This window comes from Monopterus albus, unplaced genomic scaffold (assembly GCF_001952655.1).
Source record: "Monopterus albus unplaced genomic scaffold, M_albus_1.0 scaffold2.1, whole genome shotgun sequence".
Lineage (NCBI taxonomy): Eukaryota > Metazoa > Chordata > Actinopteri > Synbranchiformes > Synbranchidae > Monopterus > Monopterus albus.
In genome coordinates, this window is record NW_018127882.1 from 5,292,631 (window position 1) to 5,304,934 (window position 12,304).

General features: G+C 40.3%; 1 long non-coding RNA gene across 1 annotated transcript in view; it reads left to right on the forward strand.

Annotated features, from left to right (window-relative positions):
* The first annotated feature begins 6 nt into the window (after positions 1-6).
* LOC109957618 (uncharacterized) overlaps positions 7-12,304 on the forward strand; it is a 48,903-nt gene continuing 36,605 nt past the window's right edge. Inside the window, exons 1-2 of the long non-coding RNA XR_002274573.1 lie at positions 7-4,049; positions 5,697-5,795. This is a non-coding gene — a long non-coding RNA (uncharacterized LOC109957618). The remainder of the gene's footprint in view (positions 4,050-5,696; positions 5,796-12,304) is intronic.

A 12,304-nucleotide genomic window follows, 5' to 3' on the forward strand; every position in this document is an offset into this window, starting at 1 on the left:
CAGCAGTATGTGACACAAATTCTGGGGCTGCACGAGTTAGACATCAACAGGTTGACTACATTTTGTTTCCCTTTCGTCAAACAAAACCTGAACTAAGACGAATGCTTGCAAAGAATCTCCCTGTAGATCATCTCCGGCTGAACCTTTGGGAATGTGAGACTTCTTTAAAGGTATGGGAGCCAAAATGGCTTTAGGAGAGCTGAGTAGGTGCCCGTGTGTACACAATATGTGCAACAAAAGCAGGGGCTAATCCACCTAATTTACACAATGCACAGGGCCCTGTTTACACGGGAGATACCCTCAGAGGGCCCCTGTTTCGTTTTCCCTGCGTTTCAGACCGGAGAAGTGGACGAATGAAAGACAAAGTGAGCGATCAGTGGTGCCACACGGAATAAATCACACACGCGATTTCAACAAACACAAAGCATCGCTATCTTTCACTTATTTCACACGTTTACACCAGTTTCATAATGCTTCTTTTTTCTAAGATAAATCATGAGAGCTCTGGATTTTTTTCAGGCATTTCTATTAGAAAGTTTGGAAAAGTCTACACAGCGCAATCTGCAACAAATAAAGGCTTTTTGTTGCAAATGAATAAGACTGGACTATTTATGCACCAAATTATTTGTGTCCAGGCCTTGTTAGTAAACCTAGTTGATGCTAAGTGAAACAACTCTCACACCCAAATGAACAAAAGCAGAATTAACCTAAAGGAAACCAAACATATAAGGTGCACCTTCAGGTTTTTACGCATCCTCCAGCCAAGGATGCTATGAGTCAAACTGACCAGATGACAAAAAGCAAGACGCACCAATAACAATATAATTTATCTTTACAGCCAATATCAGTAATCCTGTCTCCCTATGTCAACGATTTTCAATAGTCTAGAACTACTGTCCTCAATTATTCTGCATGTTTGCACCGTGTGTTCTACTATACAATAAAAATACATATATAAAATCGTAATGTGTTTATGCTTTCTGTGTGGTCTTCGAGTAGGCAAATTGTGCGTGGGCCTATTTTAACAGATTTTATGACATCCACTCACTACGCAGCGGCACTGGACTAAGATTTACTGTAATTAAAAAGGTTACATATCAAGATGCATATCCTATTTCAGATGCAGATTCCTTTTTGTTTTCCTTGAGTGCATCCAAAACCTATTCTCTTATATGTTAACGCCCACTATGTACAGAAAGATACCAAAGTGAAACATTGTCTCATTTCCCTTTTGGAGACATCATCTCAAAACTGTTCTTTCGATACGCTGTTAATTTGCGTGTAGGTCTATTTAAAGTAAAAGGTTAATAAGACATTTAAAGGAGCAAAGACTAACGCTGAATAGAGCGTTGTCTTATTTTATGTCTATTCAGCTCAGCCACCTATTGACTGTTTAGGCAATACATTAAGGCTTCTGGCAGCTGCGACGATTTTTTTAATTACTGTATTGTCACCACAGTCCTAGATTTCTTGTTTATGCGACTTAGAGCCCTTTATATACTTCCCGTGGGTAGGTGCGCTTCACTGTTTCCATAATTGCATTTTTCCAGAAGGGGTAATTACTCTGGCACATCCAGGTGAATTCTTGCGCTAAAATTGAAATATCCTGCTTTAATCCTCCCTAAATCCCAATTCTCAGGACACGGGGAGGTGAGCAGCAGAGGAGTCATGTGGAGCTCCGGTTGCTTCTTCAGGTGAGCGTCGCGTCCCAGGGGAGCGGAGGATCTCCTCTCGCCGTCATAAGCATAAAACAAGATTACTAGATCTTTATCACCGAGCACCCCCCAGAAACAGGAACAGACTGCAAGTTGTTTTGCGGGGGATATTTTAAACTTAAAAGAAAAAGTCATAAATACACTTCCCTGCATGTTTTCCAGGGGGTTCATGCCTTTAACACAACAGCAAGTGAGCTTGTTTATGTAAATGAATCAGGAAATGCATTAGTAAAACTGTGCTTGATATCTTTGTTTCACATGCTGTTTGAAGGAAAAGGGGCTCCTAACATTTACCAGATCTTAAAAATAACACCCCTTTCTTCTTATAAACAATATATGTACTGTTCGCACTAGATTCCATATTTTAAGTGTAGTCTGTCTTGCAGGAGTAAATACCGGCAGAAGTTTGTACATTCTTCTTGTCATAGTGCTGCCTGAATTTACCTTCACCACATCTTTAATTTGTAGTCACCAGGAATAAAAGGCTGAATCTCAGCTCTGGCAGCTCCCATGTCAGTCTTTGCTGGAGCGGGTGACAGAGAACAGCAGAGGTAGATAGCATTCTCAAATCGCATCACTAGAGACCTCACATCAAAGCAGACCAAACCTCATATTGAGTGAACTTTTAAGCCAGAAAGACTGTGTGACATCAGAGCACCTAAAATGTGACTGTCATGTTTTTCAAACTTGGCTGAACACAGGCTCAAAGACTTAAGAAATATTCAATGGCAAAGCTCTTTTCAAACACACTCACTAAGATTAGCAGTCTTTGTCTTACAGGAACCTCAAAGACCAATTAGACTGAGAGATGGGTGTGGTGAATTTGTCAAAAATGAGATGACAGATATCACTTTGGCAGTGAGCAAACATAGCTGGGGATTTCACTCAAGTGCATCATTGACAAGGCTCTGTCAGAAAATGTGTCATCTTCAGCAGACCTGCCAGTTGACAAGGATGCAGCTTGGGATTGAGACTGATCAATTCCCAAACTGCCAACAAGACATGGCTCTGATAGTGGCAGTTTATTTTGTGAAGTAAAAAAGTACAATTTCCTTGGATATATTGTCAACTTTTTATTTGGATCACAGGCCTGCACCGTCCCAGGATACAGAAGTAAGAGAATGTGTGCAGCAAATTTCAGATAAAACAAACAGTGTCATATATATGTTGGCTCTCAAAGCAGAGTTTTGACCTTCCCACATTCCTTTTTTGGACATTCAGTGCACGTGTCTGGTTTTGTTGTTTAATGTACACCAATTCAAAATGTTTAATACTTGAGTTTGTCTTTGGCCACTATTTCTAAAGTGAAATCTGATACTCAAAGCATTTTCCTCTTCAAAGTTGTCTCCTGTTGTGCTTTGTGACCACAGTAGTGTCAATCTCATATTTTCAAAGCCTCATCTCTGTGTCAGCTTTGAGTAGCTGTCTATAAATGTCTCCAAATGGAGTTAATGCTTTGATGGCTGCTCTGAAAACAGTTGGGAACATTATGACAAAATCTAAAGTGGAAAAACAATTTATATTGATTTGGCTCCACATGAAATTTGACCTGTGATTTTTAAATTGCTGTCCTAAGCAGAAATTGTGTTTGATGTTAAAACAGCTCGGAAACAAGCTCAAAAGCGTTGTGGCAACTGCAAGGAAGGAAATCCCAATGAGCCGTAAATGATGCATCACCAGAACTCTAGAACATCTGTAATGTGCTCGCAAAATATAGGCTAATCTCTAAATCCAACATCTGGCCTCAAACTGCACATCAGTTTATCATGTTTGTCATCAACATACTGATTTGTGTATAAAAGACCTGAGGAAATTGCTTTATTATTGTTGATAATCAAAAAATTGTTTAAGTCAGCAGAAATATTAAACATTAGTGCCTGCCATATTTGAGAATTTGTTGCTTTTCTTTGTCTATAAGACTGAAAATCATATGAAATCAAATTCAGGGGTGTTCTAGGGGCTTACACGTCTGACCTTTTCTTAAATAAATCAAAAGTGACCTCTCAACATCAGTTAAAAAGATTATAGGCTATTGTTGTCAGTATGAACATGCAAAAATAACCCTAGCCAATGCATCACATTGCACTAAAGTCGAAGACGTTTCCTGTTTATTTGCCCTTGCCCTGCCATCAAACACTCTGGTATCATGAAGTGATTGTGTAGCCTACAGGACTCTGAACGCTTCAAGAACACGGGTGACCCACACTCACTATGGTCCATGAACGCCTCCAGTGTGAGCATGCGGAGGCGATGCTCACCTGACCGTCAGGTGGATGGCACCTCACGCTCTATTTGAAAATATGCTATTTCAGAGTGATTAAAGAGGATGTGTTGGTAAGTAACCGTGTAACAGAGTTCTTCACATTTCCACTGTAACATTAATCCTATACCTTAATGCACAGTTAACCTAAAATCAAAGTGGTTGGTAGCCAGTTAAGCTACGCTATCTAGGCTGAATTAGCACGGCTAACTACTTCTATTACTGCTGAGAGACGAGCAGCCATTTTATTTTATCTGTTAAAAAAGGGCACTGGAGGAAGAAGTACTCAGGTCTACTTAAGCAGCAATACCATAGTGTGGAATACTCTGAAAAGCAAAAGTCCCGCATTCCAAATGTTACCTAAGTAGAAATATAAAATCATTAGCGCCAACCCATCATATTTGGACCATATACTCTAAACTTAGCTTTAATTATTAATTAGGAAAAGTATATTATGTCTGTTGTTAACTATTATCAAAAGGCCCTGTTGATTTGATTCACCACTGTGGTAAAGGCTGCTTGCTTAAGCAAAGCTGACTTTTTGTTGTAAATAGTTCTACCAAATAATAATAAAATAAGAATACCAGTAGTATAGTCACAATTGTGAATGTGAAAATCAGTCTGCTTATAATGTCAGATATATTTATTAGTAATTGTAATATTAGAAAGTAGTTCATATTCACTCTGTTCGGTTTTAGATGAATGCCTTAGTAGCCTATTCCATTTTTACCACCAGTAATCCTGCATTCTAATAGTCACTGACATAATGATGAAATATGTGAGGTCTGTGGACATGTTAAAAAGAAAAGCTCTTAGTGTTGTCCTAAACAATAGCTGTGTGAAAAGCTGCGTTTGAAGCTATGGCAAGTGATTGGGAATAATCAAATGACAATAATCAGATGAAAAGAGGGGCGATCTCAATAAACTTTGCCATTCAACCATTCAAGGTTCAATCATATCAGAGGTGTTTTGCATAACTATGAGATCCTGGTTCTAATCCTCAAAGGGTTTTGGGGCTACTTGGCTTTGCACTGTAGTCATTCAAGGTCACAACCCGGTAGGAAATATGGGCTGCCATAGCAACACAAAAATGGTCTCTAAAGGCTTAGCATAATTCTTCCCTAATAGAAAAATAACAGCGGCAAATCCCGTCCTTAGTGAAGTGGCTTATTTGACAGAGGCGGACTCCCACCTGTGAAGCACATAGTCACCACACCAATGCGCTAAGACTGTGATAAGATGAAAAAGAGCCTATCTCTGGATGGGGATGGGCGGCCTAAACTCAAGCCAAATTCTTTCTCTTCTGAAGCTGAAAACAGCCCACAGCATGTCTGTGGCTAGCTTTAGGTTTTTGAAGCTGGACAATACGAGCTGCCAAATGAATCTTACTTTCTTTATAGTAGCCAGCTTTGAAGTGTTTAAGCCATACTCTGAGAAAAACCTCTGGTAGGAGAAGTTGACTTATATGGGATCAAATCTCAGCCAGTGAATTGTTTTTACCTTCCTTCTTGAAATTATTTAAACTCAAGGAGAGCTGTTGCTTCTTGGCACATCCCTGATAAAATCACTTCAGTTTTAATGTTCACGGGATGTTCTAGTGGTAGAAATATTGCATTAGGATGTTCTAAACCTGCCTAGTAACCACCCTCTTTCGTCTGATTGTGATGATCACAAAATACGTGATCTGCTTCCCTTTACTCCTCCTCCCACTTTGTTGCCAGGTACCACAGAGATGGATTCTTGTCACTGTGTGAGTTGCATCAGGATGATGAGCAACGGGAGGAGAATAAATTACCACCACACTTAGGAGAGGGAGGCATGTAAGTATCAGCCGCTACAGCAGTGCATTCCTCTCTGCTTATGGAATCACTAATGAGAAACAATACCCAGTGATGTTTCAGCCATGGTGACTGAGCTGAAATTAAAGGCTTTATAAAATCATTACTGTCAAAGCTCACTATGAAAATCAAATGATTTCCCAACATGGTTTTTTATAAAATGTATATGAATGAAAGACAACTGTAGTCATGAGACGTGATGCCTCCTCTGCTGTGCACCTGAGTCAGCCATTTTTAGCTCGAATGGATTTCTGTTTATTCACTATATTCAACAGCCAGAGCCTCATTGCCAGGCTAAGATGCTACATCTTCCTGTCAGTATCCTACTGCTGATGCCAGCCACTTATTCAGCTGCGTTTAAAGTGTATTTCAGCCTGCTGGGATGAGTCCTGCCACCTCATTTCTGACTGTGCATAATCTCATCATTGTCAGTGATGTTTTTCTGTTTCACGGCGTTCAAGAGCTTGTAGTCAAGATGACAGAGCAGAACTGAAAGGAAGATTATCATTATATCATAATGTCCTTTCAGCGTGGGGCAGAAAAGGCTTCATGTTTTTGGCTTGCTGTTACCTAACTGCTATATCAACATAAAAGTCACTAAAAGCTAAAACGACTCTCGGCTTAATATCTTAATATCACTGAGGATAAATTCTCCCTACCTTAGCACCTGGTACTTATGGGACTGATAACTGTAAGGCTGTTCAATTAATACTCTAAAGGGACTTTTTTGTCATGCAAATGAGAGTTTTTTAGCAATTCATCTTTTTGCTGTTGGGCAAATATGCAAAATTCATATTAATATTCTATTCCTCACTTTATATTAAGATGCATTCCTTGTAATATACTGCCATTAAAAACAATATCTTTCTCTTTGCTCCTTACCCCTTCACATTCTATTGCTACCTTTAGAAGCAATGAAAACCACATCACTGGATTCCCTGAATTCCTACAGCTTGCCTACATTATTGAGTGACTTTCAGTGGTGTCTTCACATTAAATGAGCAGTAACATTCATAATGGCCATGTGTGGAACTGAGCCTATTTTATAGTGCAGCCCCAGTGGCTAGCAGAATATAGTAATTAAATCAACACTGTATGGATGAGTGTCCAACTAAGGCCAGACTCTCATCCCTGATGGGATTCCCACTGAATATCATCAGCCTGTAAGCCTCCTGTTTCAGACTTACACCGAGCATCTTTCTACATCAAAGCCTGCTTAGCATCGTGTCTCAAAGATTCGCATCTCCAGGAAAGAATGGCCTCTGCTGAGATATGGACTCCTCTGGCCTCATTTAACGTGCGTGGTCCCCTCCCCCTCTTTAGGCCTGAGTCTCAGGATAGAGTGGCTGTCTGAGGAGATCACTCAGATAGGTGCGGGAACTTAAAGGCAAAGAGTTAGTGTGTATCCTAGCAGGACTCTCAAAAGGGTTCTATGAGAACACGTTCAATATGCGAGTCAGGGCCTTCAAAGTGCTGTACACCCTCTAGCCCCGGCAAACTCAAAAGGGCATCAGTGCACACTGAGTAAAGGGAATCTGGCCTCCATTAATTTAATGAGTCCAGGGCATTAGTATGCCATAGCCAGCTGTGAACTCTCCCTTTTTTTCCATCTGTGGTTGAGTTTTAAGGAAAGATCCACCAACTTGGGAGTGACAAAGGAGAACAGGGAACGAGGTACGCTCATCTAATCTGAGATCAATTTCTAGCTGTCAGCCCTCAGAGGACAATTTCCAGTGGTTAAGATGTCTTTGTGCAAGCTGGAAATCCAGATAAAGAATGCAGAGTGGCACATTTACTGTCACCAGGAGAACTCTGCTGTCTCTTTAACATGATTGCATTCTCAGAAAACACCACGAAACTTGTAAAAAAAAAAAAAAGGGGGGCAGGGGACTGGTGCTTGGAGACATATTTGCATAACATATTTGGAAACATGCTGTGGTCATTATAGCAGTGTGAGCTTTTTCATTCAAATCTTGTCTACAGTCACTTCACAGTTAATTAACTTGGTAAACAGCAATGTTGCTTTTTAAAGCTGTAACACCTGACTTAAAGGAGAACACAGCCTGTCGCAATACACTGTGAGCTGACATGCAACTGACAGTCACCTGTAAGAGATTACAGAGACAGTGGAGTTTGCCAAGGCCTGTCAACCAGGAAGTAGCAGCTGCTGGAGCTAATTAAAGCCATAGTAAGATAGTAACATAGCCCAGCTCATGGCCACATCAAACACTCCTCTTCATGCCAGTGTGGAGTCTCATCTCTTGGATGTTGAGGCCCTCTGTGACCTGTGCTGGGAGCCTGCTGGGCTCCAAGTCTGACCTGAGAGCTGTGGGGTGAACCAGAATGGGTCAGGATCACTGTGGGGTGCACCTGGACCAGACTTACCTGTGTCTGTATATCTGCATACTAAAACATGGCCATGTGGCTTGGTGAGGGTAGGTGCATGGACTCTGACCTGTACAACAAAGACAAAAAGAGAGCCTGGGTGAGAGGTCAGGAAGAGAGAGGAGGCTTAGCGAAAACACACATAGGACACATTGGTTAAACATGATCAGAGAGCCACATATGTCTCAGCTGAGGTAGAACCAGATGCCCTCAGATGTCCTGATGAAACATAAACCCAATGTAAACATGTAGCTTCAGTAGGAATTGTCCTCGAGTTATGCATAATTTATCGATAAGCTTCAATTAAGATGCAGTATCATTGCGTTTGGAAACGGAATGATCTCTAGATAAAAAAAACCCAACAACTTATATTTGCACATTAGAAAGCTGTTTCAGAGTGCATCTGTCCCACACTGAGCTCAGTCGTAATGAGCACTCTCGCTAAACAAAAGTACCTGAAGCCCACTGAGATAAGGTTGTTCCATCCAATATATATAGATGTGATAAAAGAAAAAAGATAAAAGAACAGGCACTTGACTCTCTCCGGTCCATCTGTCTCTTCTCTGAAGCTGTATATCAGTTGTAGAGCCTGTCTGTAACTAACCAGAGAAACATATCCAAACAAATTTTTTATGAAACCTTTGCTCAGATGCAGTTGCAGCAACAATATAGCGGATAAAGCTGTAGAAATAGTTTTATCATATAATGCTTTCCCTTGAGTTCTGTGATATAAACTAGATTTTTGTTTTATTGAAGATTGCATCAGTACTGTCAGGATTTTTGATAAAGTGTTCTTCACTTTCTGGACCAAATGTTTTCGTGTTTACTTACTTCACAGTCAACTTTGAAGATACATGACGGGGTTGATGAGCACAATCGCATAGGTTGCAGTTGCAGTACTGAGTCAACATCGAGTCTAAAAGGAGTGTAGCAGAAGGGTGTGGGTGTTATCAGTGTGCAGTGATCTGGCCCTGTTTGGTGGAAGGCTCTGGGTGCTGTGTTGCGGCTCTCCGGGCTGGTTCTGCTGCCATATCTAGGAAGACATCTGCCGTATGGCACCATGGCGCGTCTTCCTGGGGCGCTACGCTGCAGCACATGGACAACCTGAAGTAGGTGCCTGTCTCCACCTGCCACACAGAGCACTGACACACACAGGGATGCATGCAAGCAGACCTGTCTACAGGCGTGTCGCTGTCAGCCGAGAAAGACACCAATTTGCCATTGTCTTCGGGAGGTAAACACAGCACAGCTGACATATGCAGAGAACATGTTCAGAATTGCTCAGTCAAAATAGAGTATTTTTTTTCTTGTCTGATAACACTTCACAATAGCGATGAAAATTTCAATCAGGCCTATGTTGGATGTTTTTTTGTGCCTGCCAAATAGTAGGCCTGAACAAAATGACAAAGCCCTTCACTGGACTTTGGGAGCCTGATTATTCTGCCACCCTGGGCAGCCAGGTTCTCTTGTTGTGTAAAATAGAGTGAAGGCAACTTTCCGCTTCACGTCTTTATGGCTTGATGCTCAGAGTGACTGGCTGTGAGGGTCTGAGTGCTGTGTTCTTTCAGCAGTCGTCGTGTGGTCTCAATCTCTTTACACGTTTCACTGCCAGGCTCCTCTCTACCAGGCCTCCCCAAACTGTGTAATCAGCAGATGTCTTTATAGAGCAGCCCACTGCCACATGCACACCCTGCATTCTTTGCCAATTTTATTTTGGCAATATATAATTTTTTTTCTTTTAGATTATTATTATTCTTTCAGGCATGGCAGCCATGTTGATTTGGTACTGAATGTGGCCTGAGGTTGCAAATACTGCTTCGCTCAGCACTTTGAATTCATGTGCCTGAATGATATATCCTATGTGTGTTTAGGTTAACTCATTCTATTACACCACAGACGTGCTGACAAAGTGGTGCAAAGTGAATCCTGTGACCTTCATAAAGACAGAGTTAGACCAACTGAGCAGGTTTTCGGGCTCATCATCCCAGAGCAGGAATAGTTTCACTTCTCTAGTAAGCAATAGTTTGTTCCAGGGGTGGGGGGGACAGGTTACCTGAATTACTTTATACACAAAACCCAATTGGACCCCTCCATAACAAATATACTCATTATGGTGAACTCTGTCAACAAATATGTATTGTAGAATAAAGCACAGAAGGTGTGTATTTTAGAAAATCAAACATTGTCAGAGTAGCCGGTTAACTGTGATTTTTGGTTAATTTATGAACACTCATTAGATCACATTGTGTTAAAACTATGATGAAATGTATGAAAATGTTAACTTAAATTAGTGATATTGCACTACAATTAGAAACAAATCTCTTATGTTCAGATGGAAAAGAATTAGGGCTGCTCTAAAATAAAGTTATTTGAGTTCTGACTTTAAAGCTGACTTTTAATAAACAGTCTGAATTCTGAGGAAAAAAGTCACAACTCTTTTGTTCACGGTGGCCCTAATACATGTCTGTACTTACACTATGATGAAATGGACATCATAGTTACATGTATACATGTTATGAAAGATTAGTCATAATACCAGTGCAGTGTGTAAGAACAGTTTTGAAGTGCTATATTTTGTTTTTTCATTTTATGCTACTTTAAACATCTACGCTACAGTTCAGAAGGAGACACGGTACTCGTATCGGACAGCTGCTGACTTTTCAGATAAAGAATCGACATGATTTACACAGGCATCCTTACTACTCTATATTTATTTTAGAAATAAAACTTTGTTACTTCAAGTTGCATGTCATAACTTAAAGAATTGCTCATTCTGCTGGGCTCACCATGACAGAGCCCCATCATCTCTCTCTTAACAGTAGGGCTACATACTTTGATTTTACCTTGTTCATAACAAACTTGCTATGGTTAACAACCTGGACGCGGATGACAGAGTGTGGGCAAAGCTGAAACGATCACTTCTCTGCACATTTATACTCATTTAGCTGGGGTTTTGATAGATTACTTATAGTGACTTACTTATAGGAGGTTTTATTACATAGACAGTAACGATCTCAGGAGTTGTCAACTCAGGTGATGTTTCGCTTCACCTGATGTGAGCAAAACATGCTCGCACTGTAGAGCTCTGAAGGGCTGAAGACAAATTGAGAGCATCATAGCAAAACGACGTGCAGCACAACATTTGTTTTATCTCGAACATTTTGTTTTTATAATTGTTGGAAGCCAAAATAAAAATAATTGCCTGGCGCTATTCAACAGTATTTAAAGTAGTTAAAATTAGCTTCACCTCAGCCAACTCCAACGTTAAAATGTTCCATTGTTAATGCTGCTACCAGTAATAACCCGATAATATAGTATGATTTGAAAGTGTAACTCTTGACAATTCTGATGTCTGAGCGCTAATGTTTCATACTTTAAGTATATTTTGCAGCATATACATTTGTACTTTTAGTAAAATTTCTAATGTAAGACTTTCACATGTAGCAATATTTCTACATTCTAGTAATAGCTCACTACTTTCTTAAGTCAAAGATATGACTACTTCTTCCTACTGTTTGCAAAACTAACTTTTTCCCGACTACACACGCCCCCACAAGGCAACATCTCTCCATCCGTTACGGGCGTGTAGAAACTTGCATTTTCAGGACCATGAGCAGCACCTGGGCACCACTGGGCAACCAATGTGCTAGTGCTCCTTGTCTGTCACCACCTTTATTATAGCTGCAGAAGGTGGCAGACTTGTTACGGGTTGGGTACTTGTGAATTGAGCTGTCAAAATTAGCAACATTACTGGTTTGTTTAAAAGGCAAAATGGGTCATGCACTGAGTCAAAAACTAAGACCCATGAGGTCCTGATATCCATAACTGAGAAATTATTCATTACTGTATGTTACCACATTGAGAAAATATTTTCATATTGTTCCTCATTACTATCCAGAATAACCTGAGAACTAATTATTTCAACAATTGTGTCATATTAAGTCATATAATAGTGTTGATACTTCTGCCACTTACTCCTTAAACCGGACCTTTTGTGATGATTGTGTTAATGACAACTCCATGAATTCACTTTTTATTAATTGGTGATATTGCTAGAGTAGTGACATGGAGATAGGGAGGTGTGTGCGTGTTTGTGTGTGTGTGTG